Genomic DNA, 24,610 nt, shown 5'->3' on the forward strand with positions numbered 1-24,610 from the left:
CCCAGGCAGACACAGGGGCAATGTGCAGACTCAAAGGACATTACAGCGCAGTACAGGCCCTTCGGCCCTCGATGTTGCGCCGACCAGTGGAACCAATCTAATGACCCTCTAACCTAAACTATTCCAATGTTACCCATATGCCTATCCATTGACCATTTGAACGCCCTTAAAGTTGGCTGCACAGATTTAAGACTGGAGCTGAACATGGGGTCCCTGATGCTGTGAGGCAGCAGCACTAACCATTGTGCTACCGTGCCATTCTAATTAAAAGGAAAGAAGAGAAAAAATAAGAAGAAGATAGATGAACAACATTCAAAGCTACGGCCTGAAATAGTTTGGCAGCTGATCTGAGGAATTGTGGGTGGTTGAATGTCTGTTAATCTTTTGTTTTAAGCCACATTCAGGATCACCGACAAAGCAAATATTTTGTTCATGTTTCTTACACGCTTCCTGGTTCCTCATCCCTGAATTAGTTTGCTACGTGTAGCGTTAAAGTAAAAGTTAAAAGTTTATTTATTAGTGTCACAGGTAGGCTTACATTAACACTGCAATGAAGTCACTGTGAAAATCTCCGAGTCACCACAGTCCGGCACCTATCCGGGTACACTGAGGGAGAATTTATCCTAACCAATACACCAAACCAGCACGTCTTCCAGACTGTGGGAGGAAATCGGAGCACAGGGAGGAAACCCGCACAGGCACAGGGAGAACATTGAAACTCTGAACAAACAGTGACCCAAGCTGGGAATTGAACCTGGGTCCCTGTTGTTGTGAGGCAGTAGTGCTTAACAGCATGCCACCATACTGCCCCAAATAGATGTCAGAAGTGGGATTTGAACCCATGTTTCCAGTTGGAGACCAGAACACCCAGCTTATCGCAGGACTTCGCTCCTTGAGCCTGGTGCCCGTGACATGTTAACACAGCTACAATAATTGTGATACATGATTTAAGAAGCAGATACTCTGCATGGGATGAGGAGTCAGCTGTAGAACATCTGGTGGAGTTGATACAATAAGGGTCCACGTCCAGTTACCCTTGAGAAGGTGATGAACATTTGACATCACTGTGGAAGTATTAGGTTCCAATAGCTGGTGACCAGGGATTAACAACAGGACATGTTTATTAACAGTAACAATAACCAGGCAGCTTTTACATGCTGGGTGGGATTTTATAGCCTCACTTGCCCCAAAACTGTAAAATTCCGCTTAAGGTCATAGGATCTTTCCAAGGTCCACCCCTCGCCCACTCTGATTCCTGTGGCTATGTCTCTGCTCTCATTCCAGGTGGACTTATGACTCTTTGCCAGAATATTATCAGAGCCCATTGCCTTTGTATCCATTGCCTTCACCCATTTCTTGATAACACGTGGAGTGAATAAAATTGGCTGAAGACAGATCTGTCACGCTACGAATGTTCAGAGGGATGGACCATCTGCTCAGCGTTTCTGGCTGAAGATTGCTATGAATGCGTCACCCTTATCTTTTGCACTGAGGGGCTGGATTCCTCCATCGTTGAGGATGGGAATATTTGTGGAACCTTCTCCTCCAGTGAGTTGTCTAATTGTCCATCACCATTCACAGCTGGAGGTGGCAGGACTGCAGAGTTCAGATCTGATCTGTTGGTTGTGGGATTGCTTGGCTCTGTCTATCACTTGCTGCTTCGACTGCCTGGTATGCACATTGCAGTAGCTTCACCAGGTTGACACCTTAATTTTAGGTACGCCTGGTGCTGCTCCTGGCATGCCCTCCGCACACTCCATTGAGCCAGGGTTGATCCCCTGGCTTGGCGGTAATGGTCGATTGATGGTATATGTCAGGGCATGAGGTTACAGATTGTGCTGGAGAACAGTTGCTGTTGAAGACCCAACTGCTTCATGGATAACCAGTCTTGAGTTGGTAGATCATTTCAAAGTCTACCCTTTGTTTAGCACAGTGGTAGTGCTAAACAATGAGGGTATCCTCAACGTGAAGGCGGCATTTTATCTCCTCAAAATTTTCTCAGAGGGGAGGGGAAAAAAAAGACACGTGGATGTTAATCATTATTGATCCTAGGCCAATGGGAAGAAATTCGAGGGTGACAGAGGGGAGAGGAATGGTAGCATTGGCTGGCGGTGGGGTGAAGTTGGTAGATGACTGGGGGAGGGTGGAAGGTGCTGAAACATCTGAAAGCTTTCACATACCATTTTCTTAAGGATTTTCTACACAACACTGATGTACAACTCTGTATGTGTTGGCATGTTCTCCCCGTGTCTGCGTGGGTTTCCTCCCACAGTTCAAACATGTGGAGCTTAGGTGGATTGGGCCGTGCTAAATTGCCCCTTAATGCCCCAAGGCATGTAGGCAAGGTGGATTGACCATGGGAAATGTGTGGGGTTACGGCAATAAGGGGGGGCAGAGGGGACTGGGCAAGACACTCTGTCAGAGAGTTGGTACAGACTCGATGGGCCGAATGGCCTCTTTCAGCACTGAAGTGATGTTATAACTTCCATGCCTGTCACTCCAACTTAGATTCCAGAAGGGAGGATTCGGGCTATGGCCTTGCAAACCCAAGATAAGCAATGATTGTATTGAATGATGGAGAAGGTCTACTCCTGCTCCTATTTCCTGTTCTCCTGTCTGAAAAATAACAATAGGAAGGTGAGACCAGGACATTGACAGGCAGGGCAAGTAGATTATAAATTAATTTGGCCGCTCTGCTAATGCAGCTAATTAAATCCGAATGCTTGTTTACACCATTAAACAATGTAAAAAGAGCAAAGTGAACTCATTAGTTCTTTGTGGTTTACAACACCTAGTCGAGTCAATGTTTAATTAAATCATTGTTGCTTCCTGGCTGCAGTCTTGTGGGAGAAGTACAATGAGAATGTCACCAGACACTAACACCAGCTCACTGGCTCGTTCAGGGCATGGAATGTGTCAGGAGACTCTGTTCTAATCAGACTTACAGAGTTAGAAACTTCACTCTTTCTCTCTCCCCAAAGCTTCAATATGTCAAAGGTGTCAGCTGGGGAGCAGCAGGCAGCCCTGCTGCTGAGTTAGAAGCTGGGTTTAAATCCAACACAAGACAATTAAGCAGAATCCAGGTTGAATTTCCTCGTGTAGTTTGGCCGCACTGTCGGAGAGTCAGTGCTGAGGGAGCACCGCACTGTCAGTGGGTCAATAGTGAGGGAGTGCCACACTGTCAGAGGGTCAGTGCCGAGGGAGTGCCGCACTGTCAGAGGGTCAGTGCCGAGGGAGTGCCGCACTGTCAGAGGGTCAGTGCTGAGGGAGTGCCGCACTGTCAGAGGGTCAGTGCTGAGGGAGTGCCGCACTGTCAGAGGGTCAGTGCTGAGGGAGTGCCGCACTGTCGGAGAGTCAGTACTGAGGGAGTGCCGCACTGTCAGAGGGTCGGTGCTGAGGGAGTGCCGCACTGTCAGAGGGTCGGTGCTGAGGGAGTGCCGCACTGTCAGAGGGTCGGTGCTGAGGGAGTGCCGCACTGTCAGAGGGTCGGTGCTGAGGGAGTGCCGCACTGTCAGAGGGTCGGTGCTGAGGGAGTGCCGCACTGTCAGAGGGTCGGTGCTGAGGGAGTGCCGCACTGTCAGAGGGTCGGTGCTGAGGGAGTGCGGCACTGTCAGAGGGTCAGTGCCGAGGGAGTGCGGCACTGTCAGAGGGTCAGTGCCGAGGGAGTGCGGCACTGTCAGAGGGTCAGTGCCGAGGGAGTGCCGCACTGTCAGAGGGTCAGTGCTGAGGGAGTGCCGCACTGTCAGAGGGTCAGTGCTGAGGGAGTGCCGCACTGTCAGAGGGTCAGTGCTGAGGGAGCGCCGCACTGTCAGAGGGTCAGTACTGAGGGAGCGCCGCACTGTCAGAGGGTCAGTACTGAGGGAGTGCTGCACTGTCAGAGGGTCAGTGCTGAGGGAGTGCTGCACTGTCAGAGGGTCAGTACTGAGGGAGCGCCGCACTGTCAGAGGGTCAGTACTGAGGGAGTGCCGCACTGTCAGAGGGTCAGTGCTGAGGGAGTGCCGCACTGTCAGAGGGTCAGTGCTGAGGGAGTGCTGCACTGTCAGAGGGTCAGTGCTGAGGGAGTGCCGCACTGTCAGAGGGTCAGTGCTGAGGGAGTGCCGCACTGTCAGAGGGTCAGTGCTGAGGGAGTGCCGCACTGAGGAAGCACAGCACTTTTGAAGGGTCAGTTTTTTTAGATCAGACACCAAAATAAGTCGCTCTGTCCCCTCTCAGGTGGATGTGAAAGATCACACATTTTCATTCGAAGAAAGATAGAGGAGACCTTGATGTCCTGCCCAAAATATATCCCTTTACAAACACTGTTGGAATTTGGAGATATTACAGATAGGTCCTTTGTCATTATAGGTTGATGTGAAAGTTCTGCTATATTTTCTGAAACCAACTTTCATTCCCCCAGAAGATCATTATTAAAATACATGAACTCCTCATTCACCTCGTCAGTGGTTGTTGGAAATGTTCTGGGTAGAAGATTGGTTGCTACGCTTGCTTGCACAACACTGAAAACAATTCATATACAGTGAGATATTTGTGTAAAGGTGAAAGTGTTACAACAATGACTTCAAATGTACTTGGTTGCTTTGAAGCAATCTAGGCAGTGAAGTTATGAAGATGTTTCTTTTTGCACACTGTGTCATTTCCAACCACATTCAGGATGAGCTGGCCACCCTAACATTAGCTCTCATACAATCAGAAAGTGATCACGTTTGTATTTGCACACAGTGGTTCGCACTGCTGCCTCACAGCGCCAGGGACCTGGGTTGAATTCCTGGCTTAGGCCACTGTCTGTGCAGAGTCTGCACGTTCTCCCTGTGTCTGCGTGGGTTTCCTCCGGGCGCTCCGGTTTCCTTCCACAGTCCGAAAGATGTGCTAGTCGGGTGCACTGGCCATGTTAAATTTTCCCTCCGTGTAACCAAAACGGTTGCAGGAGTGTGGCAACCAAGGGATTTTCACAGTAACTCTACTGTAGTGTTGATGTAAGCCTACTTGTGACTAATAAATAAATTTTAAACTTTAGGTACTGAGCAGGTTCTTGCTGGTTACAGAAAGTCAGAAATTAATTCCACAGCCGAAAACAAAAGCAGAAAACAGAAGAACTGAATCTCAGGGAGCCCCAAACTCAATGTTCGTTAGCTCAAAACGTGGACAATACATCTGTTAACTCTAATGGAAAACTGGGAAAAAATAGCACCAAATGATGCTGAGCTCGCAGTCAAGATTAGTGAAAAATGGCTAAGCATGTCAAGGCTTAAGAGAGAAAGGGAAAGCGAGAGAGAGGCCCAGAGAAAAGAGATGGATGAGACATGGGATAGAGTGAAACGAAAGCGAGAGATACAGGTAGAAATCAACTGAGAGAGTGTGGCAGTGGGGGAGGGAGAAGGAGAGTAAGTTTCCATGAATGCTTTCATGTTTGTGCACTACATCAACAAAACAGCGATAGAAGCTCATAAGAAGAAATTTACAGTCGATGAGTAGAACATCTATGGACTTTAGTTAACTGGAAACAGAATGGGAGGGAGATTGAGAAGAGGGGAAAGAAAAGGTTGAGAGTGAGAGCAGCAGAGAGGCTGTGAAGAAAGACAAAAGAGTGGAGGAAGACTGCATCATAGAGTCCCTACAGTGCAGGAGCATGTCATCCAACCCATCAAGTCTGCACTGACTCTAGACCCTATCCCTGTAATTCCACATATTTACCCCACTAATCCCTCTAACCTACACATCTAAGGGGCAATTTAGCATGGCCAGTCCACCTAACCCACACATCCTGGAACTGTGGGAGGAAAGCTGAGCACCTGGACGAAACCCATGCAGACATGGGGAGAACGTGCAAAGCCCACACAGACAGTCACCCGAGGCCGGAATTGAACGTGGGTCCCTGGTGCTGTGACGGAGCAGCGCTAACCACTGTGCCACCGTGCCATCCAGAAGGAAAGATTGAGCCAGAATGAGGTAGAGAGCGACAGGGAAAGAGAGAGACAAAAAGCAGTAGGTAAGAATGAAAAGAGTGAAGGAAACACAATTGTTAAAATAGTAGAAAATAAAAGATTTGAAATTTAAGAGGAATTCTGAGGCAGTGGATACTGCATGTCCCCAAGTGAAAGTCACCTCATTGTCATTTCCAGTGTTTGTGGGTAGCTATTAGCCAGTTACAAGGGCATATGCCCTCTTCTTGGTAAGCTAGAGCCTCCTGCAGCGATGGATAGCCACCAGTGACTGTACGCTGCTTCCCACACCAGCTCCTGCTATCACACTGCTCGCACAAGAATCCTAATTTTAATTTTCAGGCATCTGCTACAGTTCCAAAACAGCAAAGAGAAATATCCCGGGTGCCGGAATATTTGGGCAGGTGTGAAGAAAAATTGGAACACGGAAAGAATGAGGCAGCTTGGCATCTTTTACACATTCACACCATGGCTTGATTAGCAACTAAAGTCTATTTATTAGTGTGACAAGTAAACTTACATTAACACTGCAATGAAATTACTGTGAAAATCCCCGAGTTGCCACCCTCCGGTGCTTGTTTAGAGCCATAGAGTCATAGAGGTTTACAGCATGGATACAGGCCCTTCGGCCCAACTTGTCCATGCTGCCCATTTTTTTAACCATGAAGCTAGTCCCAATTGCCCACATTTGGTCCATATCCCTCTATACCCATTTTATCCATGTGACTGTCTAAATGCTTTTGTACCCACCTCTACTGCTACCTCTGACAGCTTGTTCCAACACTCACCATCCTCTGTGTGAAAAAATTGTCCATCTCGACCCTTTTTTATCTCTCCCCTCTCAGCTTAAACTTATGCCCTCTAGTTTTAGACTCCTCTACTTTTGGGAAAAGATGTTGACTATCTAGCTGATCGATGCCTCTCATTATTTTATAGACCTTTGTAAGACCACCCCTAAGCCTCCTACACTCCAAGGAGAAAAAATCCCAGTCTATCCAGCCCGTCCTTATAACTCAGGACCATCAAGTCCACGCAGGATCCTGGTAAATCTTTTCTGCACTCTTTCCAGAGTAGGTACGCTGAGGCAAAATTTAGCATGGCCAATGCACCTAAATAGCACATCTTTCCAATTGTGGGAGGAAACCGGAGCACCCTGGAGGAAATCCATGCAGATATAAGAAGAATGTGCTGACTTCGCACAGGCAGTGACCCACGCCGGGAATCAAACCTGAGTTCCTAGAGCCGTAAGCCAGCGGTGCTAATCACTGTCCACGGTGCCATCCCAGCCAATTACAAAAAGTGATGAATTATTCTAGTTCCACATACTTGACTGCGTGGACGACAAGATGAGTTATAGATTATTATTATGTTGGTTCAAGATGGTTTAACAGGGGGTTGAAGGAAAGAGGGTGTGATAGGTCCAGATTGCTCAGTCTTCAGGGAAAGGTGTTTACGTTAGTGTGTGTTTTTGTCGGCCAAAGATAACTTAGGAATTTCTACTGACTGAAGGACTCTGTGACAGGACAAATATAGGTAGAGCGATGGAAATGCCAGTCACTGAGCATTCAGTTTCAGGGACAATGTCAATTCCTGAAGGGAAGATCGCTCTTCATTCAGAACTTTTGTTTCTTCAAAGGTCAATTCAGCCATTGCCTTGACCATCTGTGACATTGTCAATGTCATTGCAGAGTCATCCCTGCAAGGAAATTCGATAGAAATGGAAGTTCCAACCCTTGCTGGATCTCATAGAAAACTATAAAATCCTAACAGGATTAGACAGGTTAGATTTAGAAAGAATGTTCCCGATGATGGGGAAATCCCATCATCATTTTACCAGGATGTTGCCTGGTATGGAGGGAAGGTCCTATGAGGAGAGACTGAAGGATTTGGGGTTGTTTTCGTTAGAAAGAAGGCGGCTAAGAGGGAACCTTATTGAAACATACAAGATGATTAGAGGTTTAGATAGGGTGGGCAGTGATAGCCTTTTTCCTTGGATGGAGAAGGCTAGCACGAGGGGGCATAGCTTTAAATTAAGGGGTGGTAGTTATAGGACGGATGTCAGGGGTAGGTTCTTTACCCAGAGGGTGGTGAGGGATTGGAATGCCCTGCCTGCTGCAGTTGTAAATGCGCCTAGTTTGGGGGCGTTTAAGAGATCCGTGGATAGGTTTATGGATGGAAAGGGATTGGTTTAGGTTAGAGGGTCATTGTTTTTTTAATTGGTCGGCGCAACATCGTGGGCCGAAGGGCCTGTTCTGCGCTGTAATGTTCTATGTTCTATGTTCTAAATCCAGAACCAGGGTCACAGTTTGAGGATACGGGGTCGATCATTTAGGGCTGAAATGTGGAGAAATTTCTTTACCCAGAGAGTGGTCAGCCTGTGGAATTCACTACCACAGAAAGCAGTTGAGGCCAAAACATGAAAGTTTTCAAGGAGTTAGATACAGCATTGGGGTTAAAGGGATTAAAGGATATGGGAGAAGATGGGAAGTGGTTTCTTAGCTGGATGATTGGCCATGATCATAATATGGAACAGGCTGAAAGGGCCACATAGACGAGTCCTATTTTTTAATGATCCTGTGATGTCCTTTTTGTGTGTTATGAGCCTGGATAGTGGACAGTCAGAAGCTTTTTCCCAGAGTGGAAGGGTCAATTATTAGGGGGCATAGGTTCAGGGTGCGAGGGACAAGGTTTAAAGGACATGTACGAGGCAAGTTTTTTTACGCAGAGGGTGGTGGGTGATCCCTGGGATGAAGAGCTTGTCATATGACGAACAGTTGAGAACTCTGGGTTTGCACTCATTGGAGTTTAGAAGGATCTTATTGAAACTTACAGGATACTGCGAGGCCTTGATAGATTGGACGTGGAGACGATGTTTCCAGTAGTTGGAGAAACTAGACCCAGAGGGCACAAACTCAGGCTAAAGGGGCGATCCTTTAAAACAGAGATGAGGAGGAATTTCTTCAACCAGAGAGTGGTGAATCTGTGGAACTCTTTGACGCAGAAGTCTGTGGAGGCCGGGTCATTGAGTGTCTTTAAGACAGAGATAGATAAGTTCTTGATTAATAAGGGGATCAGGGATTATGGGGAAAAGGCAGGAGAATGGGGACGAGAAAAATATCAGCCATGATTGAATGGCAGAGCAGACTCGATGGACCGAGTGGCCTAGTTCTGCTCCTATGTTTTATGGTCGTTTATGGGTGCCTGGAACTTGCTGCTGAGGGAGACAGTGGAAGCAGATACGATAGTGACTTTTAAGGGGCGTCTGGACAAATACATGAATAGGATGGGAATAGAGGGATACGGTCCCTGGATGAGTCGGGGGTTTTAGTTCACATGACCAGCATGATCAGTGCAGACTTGGAGGGCCGAAGGGCTTGTTCCTGTGCTGTAATTTTCTTTGTTCTTTGACTTAAGGTACCTCCTTTCACAAAAATAAGTGCTACACTGTGTGTCTGATGCACCAACGCATGAGGTACAACATGTAGTTCAGCTATTTTTATGGTTACTTTAGCAAATTTAGGAGTTGTAGCTATGCAATATTATTCATTTCTAGCCACTGAATACATCTACCGATTTGATTTACATAATGTGCTCAGTGACAAGGGTTTGGGGTACAAATTGTACACCTGATGCAGGTGCCAGGCTGACCTCGGTCAAAGGTCCAGAAGGAGTCTATTTGAATAGCATGGCCCAGGGAGCAGCGGAAGTTTCCAGCTCTGTGACTCAGTGACCCTGTACACATTACAGGAATATTAATGCAGAACCGCAGAATTCGCAGATGACAGTAAGATGAGTGACAGAGCAAAGTGTGCGGAGGACGTTGAAAGTCTGCAAAGGGATATAGGTAGTCAAAGGGAGCAGGCAAGGGTCTGACAGATGGAGTACAATGTTGGTAGATGTGAGGTCATCCATTTTGGCAGTGATAACCAAATTATTTGGTTAAATGGGCTGTTATTTAAATGGTAAAAAATTTGCAGCATGCTGCTGTGCAGAGGGACCAGGGTGTCCTTGTGTAAGAATCATAAGGAGTTGGGTTTACAAGTGCAGAAAGTGATTAAGAAGGAAATGGAATTTTGCTCTTCGTTGCTGGATGGATGGAGTTTAAAAACAGTGAAGTTATGTTGTAGCCTTGATAAGATGAGGCCACGTGCACAGTTTTGGTCTCCTTGGAGTTAGTAGTTAGCAGGATTGTAACTCAGCAAGACATGTTTCCAATAAGGAGAAAAATACTTTTTCATCATCGTGGAGCAGTTTTCTTCATGTTTTGATAGCTGATTTTTCTCAACCTCTCCTCAGTAAAGGTGATTTAATCACTAATAGATTTCCACTGACAATTCTGCCTATTTGAAGCTAATGTACCCTTCTGTAAGATGCAATATTCGTCAGTCAAACTTGCACAGAACTTTGAAGTATTCCAATTTCCTCCATTGCCCAATTCTTTTGCATTAACTTCAACAGAAATGTGATTTCACACATATGCCAATGTGTGCAAATCCCATTTGTACGCAAAAGCTTCTCTCGCAAACTGAACCTGCTGGTGAAATTTACGCTGACAGGCTGCAATTTTATATATCCAGCTAACATCTCAGAATGCTGTGCCTGTGCCGCAGATGATCGAAATGCAGTTCCGAACACCACAGAGGAAACAATAAACTTTGCAGAAGATAGCGGCACGGTGGCACAGTGGTTAGCACTGCTGCCTCACTGCGCCAGGGATCCGGGTTCAATTCTGGCCTGGGGGGGTTCACTGTCTGTAAGGAGTTTGCACGTTCTCTGCGTGGGATTCCTCCGGATGTTCCGATTTCCTCCCACAATCCATAGATGGATGGGTTAGGTGGATTGACCATGCTAAATTGCCCATTAGTGTCAGGGGGATTTGCAGGGTAAATGTGTGGGGCTACAGGGATGAGCCTGTGTGGGATTGTGGTCAGCGCAGACTCAATGGGCTGAATGGCCTCCTTCTGCACTGTAGAGTTCTATGAAGACATCAAGGCAAAGGTAAAAAATGTTAAATTCATTCATGGGTGCTGTTGGCTGGGCCAACACTTATTGCCCCTTCCCTAACTGCCCTTGAGCTGAGTGGCTTTCTCAGCCAGTTTAAATGATCCTTCTAAGATTCAACCACATGCTAACGACCTGGAGTCACATGTAGGCCGGGACGGCAGATTTCCTGCCTTAAAGGACCTTACTGAACCAGATGGGTTTTTACCACAATCAACAATGGTTTCATGATCATCGTTATACAATTATACCATGGGCGGCACGGTAGCACAGTGGTTAGCACTGCTGCGTCACAGCTCCAGGGTCCTGGGTTCGATTCTTGGCTCAGGTCACTGTCTGTGTGGAGTTTGCACATTCTCCTCGTGTCTGCGTGGGTTTCCTCCGGTTTCCTCCCACAGTCCAAAGATGTGTGGGTTAGGTTGATTGGCCATGCTAAGAAATTGCCCCTTAGTGTCTGGGGTAGCGGATGTTAGAGGGATTAATGGGTATAATGTGTAGGGCCTGGGTGGGATTGTGTCCAGTGCAGACTTGATGGGCCGAAGGGCCTCTTTCTGCACTGTATGATTCTATGAATTAACTTCAGATTTTTTTCTGCTCTGATGAAGGTTCATCCTGTCTCGAAACATTGGCTCTATTCTCTCTCAGCACATACTGTCAGGCCTGCTGAGTTTCACCAGCATTTTCTCTTTTTGTTTCAGATTTTTTCTTAACCGAGTTCAAATTTCACCATCTGCTGCAATGGGATTCGAACCTGGGTGCCCAAATCATTACCCTGGGTCTCTGGATTACTAATATTGCCTGCCCTTGAAAAAGTGACACTGGAAAAGAAATAATCCAAAACTAAACCAGTTTGTTTGTAAGCCTGTGCCGGGTCTGACTCTCAGATGAGCTATTGACTAAACACTTGTACCATCACTCGGACTGTTTATTTCCCATTCTGTAACATCACCAAACTTCAGCCATCTGTCATCTAACCTGCTGCAGCAAACCCTCATCTACGCCTTTATTATCTCCAGACACGATCATCCCAACACATCCCTGGCTGCTCTCCCACATTCTATCCCACATATATTTGAGCCAGTTCAAAACCTTGGAGGCTTATGTCTTAACTTTCATGGCAGTGTTCACCCGTCACCCCTGTGATCACTAACCCATATTAGCACCAGGTCATGCAACATCATAGAACATAGAACACTACAGCACAAACAGGCCCTTCGGCCCACAAGTTGCGCCGATCACATCCATACCTACCAAGCCATAGAACTATCTGTAACTCCCAATCCCATTAAATCCCATATACTCATCCAGAAGTCTTTTAAAAGACCCCAGTGAGTTTGCCTCTACCACCACCGACGGCAACCAATTCCACTCACTCACCACCCTCTGAGTGAAAAGCTTACCCCTGACATCTCCTCTGCACCTGCTCCCCAGCACCTTAAACCTGTGTCCTCTCATAGCGACCATTTCAGCCCTGGGAAATAGCCTTCAATGCTCAGATGAGCTATTGACTAAACACTTGTACCATCACTCAGGCTGTTTAAACCACATTGTGGTTTAAATCTCTCACTCTAATTTTTAAATCCTTCCATGTCTTTGCCCTCACTGTCTCTGTGACCTCCTCCAGCTCCACAACCCTCTGAGATCCCTGACCTTATCTAATTCTGGACTTCTGCATATCCCCAACTTTCATTTCTCCACCACTGGTGAACGTGACTTCATCTGCCTGGACCTTAATCTCTGGAATTCTCTCCCTCGACCTCTCTGCCTCACGATCTCACTTGTTTCCTTTAAGATTTGGCACAGTGGCACAGGGGGCAGCACTGTGGCATAGTGGTTGGCACTTCTGCCTCACAGTGCAAGGGATCCAGGTTCAACTCCAGCCTCAGGTCACTGTTTCTGCAGAGTTTGCACGTTCTCCCTGTCTCCGTGTGGGTTTCCTCCAGGTGCTCTGGTTTCTTCTCACACTTCAAAGATGTGCAGGTTGGGTGGATTGGCCATGCTAAATTCTCCCTCAGTGTCAGGGGGGACTAGCAGAGTAAATATGTGGAGTTGTGGGAATGACGCCTGGGTGGGATTGTGGTCAGTGCGGACTTGATGGGCCAAATGGCCCCCTTCTGCACTGTAAGCATTCTATAAGATTCTGCTAAAAATCTACCTCTCTATCCAAATGTTTAGTCACCTACCTTATTACCCCCTTTGTTGCTTCAGGGTCACATCTTTGCTGAAATCAGATTGAGCTGGCTGGATCTTATGGACCCCCTGCCGATGCAGTCCCACCACGGAGTTCCTGGTGGCGAGGCGTTCTTTCAACATTGGCAATGGCAGGACCATAAGATCTTGCTGCCAGCGATTGGCACACCACCTCCTGCAGCTGGGAAACATGCTGCAGAGAGGAGGAAAGTCCCACCCATTGTTTTATTATGTCCCAGTGAAGTGCCTTGGAATCTCTTGATATGTTAGTGGCACCGTACCAAAAAAAGGTTGTGGTTGTCCATGATTTCTCATCTATCTCATCATGATATGGACGACATGTGGTTAGCACAGCTGCCTTATAGTGCCCTGGTCCCAAGTTTAAATCTGGCCTTGGGTCACTGTCTGTGTGGAGCCTGCACATTCTCCCCATGTCTGTGTGGGTTTCCTCCAGTTCCCTCCCACACTGCAAAGGTGCGTGGATTAGGCGGATTGGCCATGCTAAATTGACCCTAGTGTCCAGAGGGGCCAGCAGGGTAAACACGTGGGTGTTGCAGGAATAGGGTCTAGGGATTGTGGTCGGTACAAACTCGATGGGCTGAATTGCCTCCTTCCGTACTGTCAGGGATCTATGGTAAGTCACAGCATTTCCCTCTGTCCTCCTTCTGATTTGCGAAGCATCTCATTAGTTGTTCCATCTCGCTGACTAGGTTTCAACAGATGACTGCAGCACCAGAACTCAATTTACACAACGTTCCAAGGTCCCATTTTCACATCCCCATGAACGTCAACTGCTTCTCATCAGCTAGATTTATAGAATAAATAGAAACTCCTTCTTGTAACCAACAATGAACGATCCGATCTAAGGCTGGGAAAATCCCAGACAAACAGCAGAAAGCTGGCTTAGCCCACCATCGCTTTCCTTCTATCATTTTCCACCCCCCCGAAGGTGCTCACTCATGTCGAAGGTAGGTGATTGCCATGCGAGATGACACAATGAGGGGGTATTAAATCACAGCGGTGATTTATTGAACAACAATTATAACTTTATACAGACAAGCTCAGACAAGAGGAGGTGATAGCCGAGTGGTGTTATCGTTACACTATTAATCCAGAAACTCAGCTGATGTTCCTGGTGACCGGGTTCAAATCCCATCACGGCAGATGGTGGAATTTGAATTCAATAAGAAAAAAATCTGGAATTAAGAATCTACTGATGACCATGAAACCATTCTTGGTTGCCATAAAAACCCTTCTGGTTCACTCATGTCCTTTAGTGAAAGAAATCTTCAGTCCTTACCCAACATGTATCTCCAGAGCCACAGCAATGTGGTTGACTCTCAACTGCCCTCCAAGGGCAACTAGGGATGGGCAATAAATGCTGACCAGCCAGCGACACCCACGTCCCACAAATGGATTTTAAAAAAAAGGCCCACTGACTCTTGGGCTCACGCTGCAGGTTCCAGGAATCCGGATCTGCGCCCAAATACTCGATAGGCTGAGGCACGGAGAGATTATTAGGAAGACAGATTATTACTTGAATGGGTGTAAATTGAGAGAGGTGGATACTCAATGAGTGCTTGGAGTCCTCGTGCATCAATCGCTGAAAGTGAGTGCTCAGGTACAGCAGGGATTAAAGAAGGCAAATGGTATGTTACCCTTCACAACAAGAGAATCTGAGTATAGGAATAGGGATATTTTACTGCAGTTGTACAGGGCATTGATGCGGCTGCACCTGGAGTATTGTGTGCAGCTTTGGTGCCCTTATCTGAGGAAGGATGTCTTTGCTATGGTGAGAGCACAGCAGAGGTTTACCAGGCTGATCCCTGGGATGGCAGGTCTGCCATATGAGGAGATATTAAGTCGGTTGGGATTACATTCACTGGAGTTTAGAAGAGGGAGAGGGGATCTTACAGAAACTTATAAAATTCTAACAGGGTTAGACAGGGTGGATTCAGAAAGAACATTCCCGATGGTGGGGGAGCCCAGAACTAGGGGTCATAGTTTGAGGATAAGGGGTAAACCTTTTAGAATTGAGGTGAAGAGAAATTTCTTCACCCAGAGGGTGGTGAATGCGTGGAATTCACTATCACAGAATGTAGTTGGTCTGATTTCAAAGTGCTGTCTGATTTCAATAAGAAATTAGTTATAACTCTTGGAGCTAAAGGGAGTAAGGGATATGGGGGGAAGCGGGATCAGGATGTTGAATTCAATGATCAGCCGTGATCAAGATGAATGGTAGAGCAGGCTCGAAGGGCTGAATGGCCTAATCCTGCTTCTAGTTTCTATGTTTCTATATTTCTATGTGATAGGCTGACGTTCCAGTAGGTCCCAGGAGGGTCCTCTGACCCACAAACGATCACCTGTCAAAGGGGCCACGCTCTCACAATGTGGTCCCATGAGCACTGACCATTCAAGTGGTTACACTCCACAGACTTAACAAACTGAACCCAATCCTGTCGGCAAAGGGGACCACTGGGCATTTGCCTGGGATGAAAAAATGAATCTCTCCCGAGCTCAGAGGCACTGAAGCCCAGTTGTAGCTTCCCACCACTGCAGATCAGCTCAGAAAGTGAGAGATCAAACCTAGGGCAACTGCCGGGGGGCAATCAATAAGCATGGAAGCTGAGTAAGCGCCTTCAAAAGCTTCACAAAGACAATGGGGGAATGTTCAGCAAATAAATAAAACATTTTTTCATCTCCCATTCACTTCCAACTCACTACATTAATAAGTCCATAAGAAATAGCAACAGAAATAGACTCTTTGGCTCTATTGAGCCTGTTTCAATATTCAGTTAAGAATAGAACTGATCCACTTGTTGTCTTAACTCCACATCCCTGTCTGCACTTTTAGAATTTAGGAAAATCTAAAAACTAGTTTGCCGCAGTTCCCAGGGTCACCACATCATCAGAACGTATTGGCATCCTTGTCAACAGCGGCACTTCCTCCTGAGTAGTAATTTGAAAAAAATGAACTTTAGTGACAACTCCATCCATGTTGTAGAGCGAGTCAAAGGCTTACAGAAAATCCTGAAGGCCTGATCCTCAGCCCATTCTGTAAAGGGCATTTGTGAATCAGATTGTCTCGCTTGTCAATCACAAATCGACCTAACTCAGACCTGAATACATTCAATGCGCCGCTCTCTGGGGAAGAGAATTACAAAAGCTAAGGACCCATTGAGAGACAAAATATCTCCTCACCTCTGCCTCAAATGAGAGACCCCTTATCATTTACTTTTAAAACAAAATAGGTCAAATATATGCGAAAGGTGATGGTACATTGCAATGAAGTATTCGTACGATGGATCGGTTCAACTAAAGCGCAAATCCTAACTTCAACCTTGCCTCAGCGGTGAGGCGGTACCTCCGACAGTGCAGCACTCCCTCAGCCGTACCCTGCAGTGTCTGGATTATGGGCAGAAGTCTCCAGAGTTGGGACTTAAATAGACAACCATCTGAGGTGAGACCGCAACCCGCTGAGATACAGATGGTGCGAATTTATGTAGCAGTGCAGTTGTAAAGGGCATTAATAGGGTCAAGCATAACTTTATTTGCTCTGACCTGCAAGTCAACAACAAGGCAGAAGTTTAAGATCAGGAGAGTGCAACACGGAAAAGGGAAAGGGCTGAGAATGTGGCTTTTTCCAAGAACTTGTGCAGAAGCGCCAAATGGTCTCCCGCTTGATGCAATAGCACTACAGAATTGTTACACTGCAGGAGGAATCCATTCGGCCTGTCGTATCTGGGGCTTGGCTCTCCAATTGTGCATTCTGACTGAATGCCATTCCCCATCCTTTCCCCCGTACATTGCTCCCATTCAGATCATCATCCAATTCCCTCTTGAATGCCTCAGTGGAACCTGCCTCCACCATCGGCTGTCCGAATTGTAATTCATACTGGGACTTTGCAGAAACTGGTCAACTTAAAACATCAGACATTAGGTGACTTGAGGTAGTCATCTTAAGTCAGTGCTGTGGGGCTGGGGGGAGGTGGGGGTGGGGATTACAGGTCTCCAGCAGTGTAGCAGGCCGGGAAACATCAGCGAAGGGTTCCCTGCTGGGCGCCATGGCACTGCCCAAGAGGCAAACTGGCAATGTCTGCTGGGCATGGGGCAGTGCCACAAGGCCTGAGCCCATTGGGGCAGGGTCTATTATGGGGATGATTGGTGGGGGTGGGGGGATTCTCGCTGTCAAGAGATCACTGGAAGAGGTAGGGAAGGGGATGATGAGTGCTGGCTATTCGGATGGGGGGGGTGGTGGTGGTGGTTAGTTGTGGGGGGTGGAGGAGGGTTTGCGGCTAGGACTGCCAAGGGGGAGGGGGAGGTCGGAGGGGCAGCGATGAGGGGGCTGGCCCGCTCAGCGCTGTGGTGCCAGGAAGGAGGTCCATGACAGAGATGGGCTTTGGGTGGATCTGGTTTGGTGGGCTTCAGATAAGTTGCAGCTTAATCTTCCTGACATTACGGTGCAGCGAGTGTGTGGGGTGTGGACCAGCGTCGTGTTCTGGGGTCAGAGCTTTGCAGTGGAAGTGTGCCACAGCTTCTGAACAGATGCTGGGAATTTGAATTGCACATAGAAAGCAAACATTTAGCACAGATTGAGGTCAGCAAAATCTATCCTTGATGGCTTGAATTATAAGGAGAGGCTGGATAGACTGGGACTTTTTTCCCTGGAGTGCAGGAGGATAAGGGATGATCACGTAGAGGTCTACAAAATAATGATAAGCATAGATGATAAAGAAAGTCAACATCGAGCTAGGGGAGCCAAAAACTGGAGGGATAGGTTTGAGATGAGAGGGGAGAGATACAAAAGAGTCTGAGGGGCAATTTTTTCACTCAGAGGCTGGTGACTGTCTGGAACAAGCTGCCAGAGGTAGAAATAGATAGATAATAGAATCATAGAATCCCAACAGTGCAGAAGGAGGCCATTTGGCCCGTTGAATCTACATCGACCACAATCCCACCACGGCCCTATCCCTGTAACCCCACATATTTCTCCTGCTGACCCCCCCGACACTAGGGTCAATTTAAGTGGCCAGTCCACCTAACCCACACATCTTTGGACTGTAGGAGGAACCTAGAGCACCCAAAGAAACCCACACAGACACAGGGAGAACATACAAACTCCACACTGACAGTGACCAGCAGTGCAAACCATTGTGCTACTGTGCCACCCTATGCATGAATTTTCTCTTCTAAAAAGCATTTAGACAGTTACATGGGTAAGATGGATATAGAGGGATATGGGCCAAGTGAGGACAATTGGGAATAGCTTAGTGGTTGAAAAAAAGGGGCAGCATGGACAAGTTGGGCCAAAAGGCCTGTTTCCATGCTGTGAACTCAATGACTCTATAAGGTTGACTTTAAGGTCATCAAACCTGGAATAATATTCAGGTGAAAAGCCTCAAAGTTGGACACTTGTTCTGCATTTTGATAAGAAGTGGATTTTTTTCCCCCAACACAGTGAAGTATTCATTTCTAAACTGTGGATTGATGATTTTTGTGAAGGATGCTTGTGCTGGGGATATGAACGTTAGGGATTTGAATATCAACATCAAGTATTTTGAAGTCATGGATAGGATGGATGGGTTCCAAAATGGAGCTTTTCATACACAACAGTGTACAAATACACAGTGAAATAGAAAACATCTCTTTCATAACCTCACAACATCCCAAACAGCAAATTAAATACTTCTGAAGTGTTGTCATCATGGTAATGTGACAAGTGTGGCAGTTAAATTACACCCAGCAAGATCCCATGAGCAATTTGGGAAGGCAATGGGCTAGTGGTATTGTCACTAGACTATTAATCCAGAAACTCAGCTAATGTTCTGGGGACCCTGAGTTCGAATCCCACCATGGCAGATGGTGGAATCTGAATTCAATAAAAAAATCTGGAATTAAGAATCTGCCGATGACCATGAAACCATTGTTGATTGATGGAAAATCCCAACTGGTTCACTAATGTCCTTTCAGGAAGAAAATCTGCTGTCCTTACCTGGTCTGGCCTACATGTGACTCCAGGGCCACAGCAATGTGGTTGACTCTCAACTGCCCTTGGATAACTAGGATGGGCAATAAATGTTGGCCAGCCAGCGACGTCCATGTCCCACAGAAAAAAAAACTGGGAAATGTTGGAAGTTAAGGGATAACAATCCAACTTTCTTGGATTTTGTTTCTCTCTGGAGTGAATCTTAGGGTGGAGTTTTCCATCACGCCAGCCATAGGCAATCGTAGTGGGTGGGAGATGGACCATGAAAAGATCCATTGACCTTGGATGGGATTTTCTGGTTTTGGGGGTGAGGGCAGCTGGAAAATCCTGCCCATAAATTAATAACCTTCTTATTAAGAGGCAAGAGGGCTGCCACTGAGTTGCAGATGACCCATATTCTAGCTCATCAACCTTATAAGGACATAAGGATAAGGAGCAGGGATTGACCATTCATCCCAACGAGTCTACTCAGTCATCCAATAAGATCATGGTTAATCTGATTGTGATCTTAACTCTTGCCTTCCTTCCATGACGTAAGGGAAGTAGTGGTATGTCACTGCACTAGTAACCAGAGACTCAGGGCAAGATATGGGTTTGAATCCCACCATGGCAGATGGTGAAATTTAAATTTGATTAAAATATGGAATTCAAATTCTAATGATGACCAATGTTTATTGTTGTAAAAACTCACCTGATTCATAATGTCCATTATACAAGGAAAAGGAGGACTTCCTTTCTACTCTTAGGGAAGATGTTTCATGTTCTAGTATCACTTCCACACTTGTTTCAGAGTGAGGCTACTCCACTGCAGATAATGAGATCCCAGGGTCAGTAGGAGAAAGTAGAATTTGATAGTCATCAACAATGGAATAAATTTGAGGACCTGGATCTATCAGAAGTTCATATGTAATATCTGGTCTACAAACTTACTTGAAGGTTCAACATTAGCTTTGGAGTTTGTTACTATAAGAGTCTTGGTTGGCAAAGACAACTGGTGTCAGTAATTCTTCAGGTTGTTGACCTGTAGCCAACTTATGCTGTGTGGCAGTTAATAGCTGAGTTTTTAGAGCATTCTCTTTTAGATCGTGTTCAGGACAAGATTAGAAACTGTAAGGTATTTTATGATATTAGCCTAGGCTGTAGCTGTTTTTGATTTTGGTGTTCATGTGAGGATAAGGTGTTTTACTCCAGGTTTGATTCTATTGACACACTAGGAAGCTTTAACAAAAACAAACTTTATCTAACAGCACAGTTTAACAATACCAAAAAAAAGTGAGCATAACTTTTACAATTGAAATATTTAAACATGACAAAGTTTAATTCTTAATTGCTCTCTATCTCTATTAGTTCCAATATAAGCAATATTCCTTGTAAACATGGGCTCCTCTTCAGAATCAGTCAGCAAAATGGCCAGCTTATGTGGGTTGCTCATCCTCTTGCTTTTTAACACCTCAGGACAGAAATACAGTGAGACACACCTGTCTTTTGACTCTGAGACAACAGCGCTCCAGAGAGAGAGAAAAAAAAGGAGACAAACACCTTTTGCAAATCTCTGCAGGGAGATATCTATTTCCCAACAGTTCCAAGACTTCAGTTTCCAGGGAGAGATGCCAGGATTTTATTACCTCGGAGGCTCGTCAGATCCCTCCCAAGGCCAATGGAGAATGTTGTTCTGCGAGCCTTGCCCGCCTGATTCTGGGGCAGGCCAGGCGGTAAAATTCCAGCCAGAGAGAGATAGAGCTGCTTCTCTGAAATTCAAACAGCATCTGCCTGCTTGTCTCTCTGTAAGCCTGGCTCCTCCTATTACTGCACAATACACACACATGCCAATCAACCTGATTAATCCCTACTCTGAAACTCTAGGGGACAACCCAAAAAAATAACAGAACCGCATTTACTCAGATTGAAACAAACGCCTGAATAATTAGGAGCAATCATTCTTCTGGATCCTCAGCATGTGGGCTGCCACTTAGAGAACTTGGCACCGTTAAACAAAGTTGAATCTTAACATCTCCTTTATAAGAAACCGTGGTAGGGGGAATCATGTCGGGTGGCATTCCTCTGTTTTAGGTTTTCTTAGCACCAGAGGCTTGACGCAGCTTAATTTTTTGGCACTGTTGTTGGGGCAACATAGAGGGATATTTATTCTGCATCTGGCTCTAATATACATGATCTGGGAATGATTTATCCTCACAATGAGTAAGTGAAATCGGATAGGTTCCATTCTCCACCATTCAACCCTTCGTATTAGTGAAGAGAGCTGAGGTTGGAAAAAGGGGTTGTTGAGTGTGAAAAGGTATAGAACACAAAGTACTACTCAGGAGAAATAAGTCTCATCCTTGTTTTCAAATCCCACCCATCCCCTCACGTCTCCCTATCCCTGTAATCTCCTCCAGTTCAACCCACTGGGATATCTGTGCCCCTCGAATCCTAGTCTCTTGCACATTCCCAATCTTAACGCTCCTTCATTGGCAGCTGTTGGGTCTTCAGGCTGCTGGACATGGAGCTCCCTTTTTAAACCTCTCTAACTCCTTCTTCTCTTTTCACTGACCCTTTAAAAGCTACCTCTCTGACCCTCACCCACTCTCATATCCCACCCCCCCCCCACCTCCTTGTGACTCCATGTCAAATGTTGCCTGACAACCCTCCTGAGAGGCGTTTTGGGGCATTTCGCTGTGTTAAAGGCATCAATTAATTAATTACGTTAATTGAATGCCAGTTGTTACTCGGTGATGCTGGGAAGACATCATTACTGAGCCCCGGGAGGGAATTGGCATCCGACCACGAGATCAGTTTAACTTGACCTTGGAGTCAAAGTATATCTTGAGTATTGAGTGTTGGACCCGATTTGCAGTTAGTTTTGACCGAGAAATAACCCTTTGCAGAATAAACTTTGTTTCTGTAGACAATGAAAGCAGAATAAACCACAGCCTTACACAATAACCATTAAACCAGCCTCGAGCTATCAAACTGTAGAAGGAAATATATTAATGCACGACCAACACAATTAACACCTTTAATCTATTTTACCAGTAACTCTTGGCAATCAATATAAAAGACTCAATCAAACAGCCTGGGGTGCCGGTACAGAAATATTTCCATTAAATTCTTTCTTAAAGCTACGAACAGATAACAAAATATTTCCACAGTGACTTTGCCATTATCTTTCGATAATGAAAAAAAATCTTAATCTAATTTCATAAATTCTTGAATAGAAGACTGAAAAAAAAAAGCCTTGCTCATTCTTCCAAGTCCCCCTGAGATGGTAATTGTCTTGGGCATGATAACCTGACCTGATTTTCTTTCCAGGCCTTCCTGAGGTAGAATCTCAGTCAGTCTCAGTGCTGCAGGAGCTCCTATTAAAGCAGCTGTCCGGCGCCAAACCACAGGTTCAAATCAACTGGACATTGCACAAGGTTACAGAGAACAGAGAACAAAGAACGATACAGCATAGGAACAGGCCCTTCGGCCCTCCAAGCCTGCACTGATCATGTGTTCATAACTAGACCATCCATTTGTATTCCTCTATTCCCAGTCTGCTCATGTGGCTATCTAGATAAGTCTTAAATGACCCTAGCGTTTCTGCCTCAACCACCTTGCTTGGTCATATATTCCAGTCCCCCACCATCCTCTGTGTAAAATACTTACCCCACGTATCTGTATTAAACCTTGCCCCCCTTTACCTTGAACTTGTAATCTCTTGTGTTTATCATTTCCGACCTGGGAAAAAGCTTCCAACTGTTCACCCTATCTATGTCCTTCATAATTTTATAAACTTCTATTAGGTCACCCCTCAACCTCTGTCTTTCCAGGGAGAACAACCCTAGTTTACTCAATCTCACCTCATAGCTAATACCCTCCATACCAGGCAACATCCTGGTAAACCTTTTCTGCACTCTCTCCAAAGCCTCCACATCCTTCTGGTAGTGTGGCGACCAGAACTGGATGCAGTATTCCAGATGCGGCCTAACCAACATTCTATATAACTGCAACATCATACGCCAACTTTTATACTCTATGCCCTGGCCAATAAAGGCAAGCATGCCATATGCCTTCTTCACCACCTTCTCCACCTGTGCTGCCACCTTTAAGCATCCGTGGACTTGCACACCCAGATCCCTCTGTGTGTCTATACTCATGATGTTTCTGCCATTTATTGTATAGCTCCCCCCTGCATTAGATCTTGTGGCAGAGCATCAAACCATTCAGCTCAATAGGCCAATGCTGGTATTTATGTTCCAAATGAGTCTCTTCTCACTCCTATTCATCTCACTTTATTAGCAAAGCCCATCTTATCTTTTCTTCCTCCACTTGCCTGGATGGGTGCAGCTCCAAAAACACTCAAGAAGCTTGACACTATCCAGGACAAAGTAGCTCCCACTTGATTGCAATTACCTTAGGTATTTATTCCCTCTACCACTGATGCAGAGTGGCAAACGTCTACAAGATACATTGCAGCAACCCACCAATATAAGAACATAACAAAGAGGGGCAGGAGGAGGTCATTCAGTCCATTAAATAAGGCTGCTGCACTAGATCATGGTTAGTCTTCTTTTAAACTCAGTCGTGGGACATGGTAAGTGCTGGGTGGCCAGAATTTACTGCCCGTCCTAGATTCCCTAGGAGGCCAGTTGAGAGTCAACCACGTTGCTGTGGCTCTGGAATCACATATAGGCCAGCCTGGATAAGGACGGCAGATTTCCTTCCCTAAAGGACATAGTGAATCAGATGCTTTTTTCTGACAATCAACAATGGTTTTGTTGTCGTCAATAGATTCTTAATTCCAGATTTTATTGAATTCAAATTCCACCATCAGCTGTGGCGGGATTCAAACCCAGGTCCCCAGAATAATAGCTGAGTTTCTGGATTAATTGACCAGTAATAATACCACTCGGCCGTTATCTCCCTATCTGATTGTGGCCTTAACTCTATTTTCCTACCTACCCCCTATAAGAACATAAGAACATAAGAACATAAGAAATAGGAGCAGGAGTAGGCCATCTGGCCCTTCGAGCCTGCCCCGCCATTCAATAAGATCATGGCTGATCTGTCGTGGCTCAGTTCCACTTTCCCGCCCTCTCCCCATAACCCTTAATCCCCTCTCTTATCAAAAACCCATCAACCCGCTTCTTAAAAATGTTTAGCGAGGCAGCCTCCACCACTTCAACGGGCAGAGAATTCCAGAGATTCACCACCCTTTGAGTGAAGAAGTTCCTCCTCAACTCCGTTCTAAACCGCCCCCCCTTTATCTTGAGGCTGTGCCCCCTAGTCCTACTGTCTTTTTTGAGCGGGAAGAGTCTCTCCACCTCTATCCTATCCATCCCATTCATCATCTTATACGTCTCAATGAGATCTCCCCTCATTCTTCTAAACTCTAACGAGTACAAGCCTAGTTTATTCAGCCTCTCCTCATAGCTCAACCCCCTCAACTCCGGTATCAGCCTAGTAAACCTCCTCTGCACTCCCTCCAAGGCCAAAATATCCTTGCGCAGGT

Source organism: Carcharhinus amblyrhynchos, chromosome 4, assembly GCF_965287045.1.
Source record: "Carcharhinus amblyrhynchos chromosome 4, sCarAmb.v2.hapA, whole genome shotgun sequence".
NCBI lineage: Eukaryota > Metazoa > Chordata > Chondrichthyes > Carcharhiniformes > Carcharhinidae > Carcharhinus > Carcharhinus amblyrhynchos.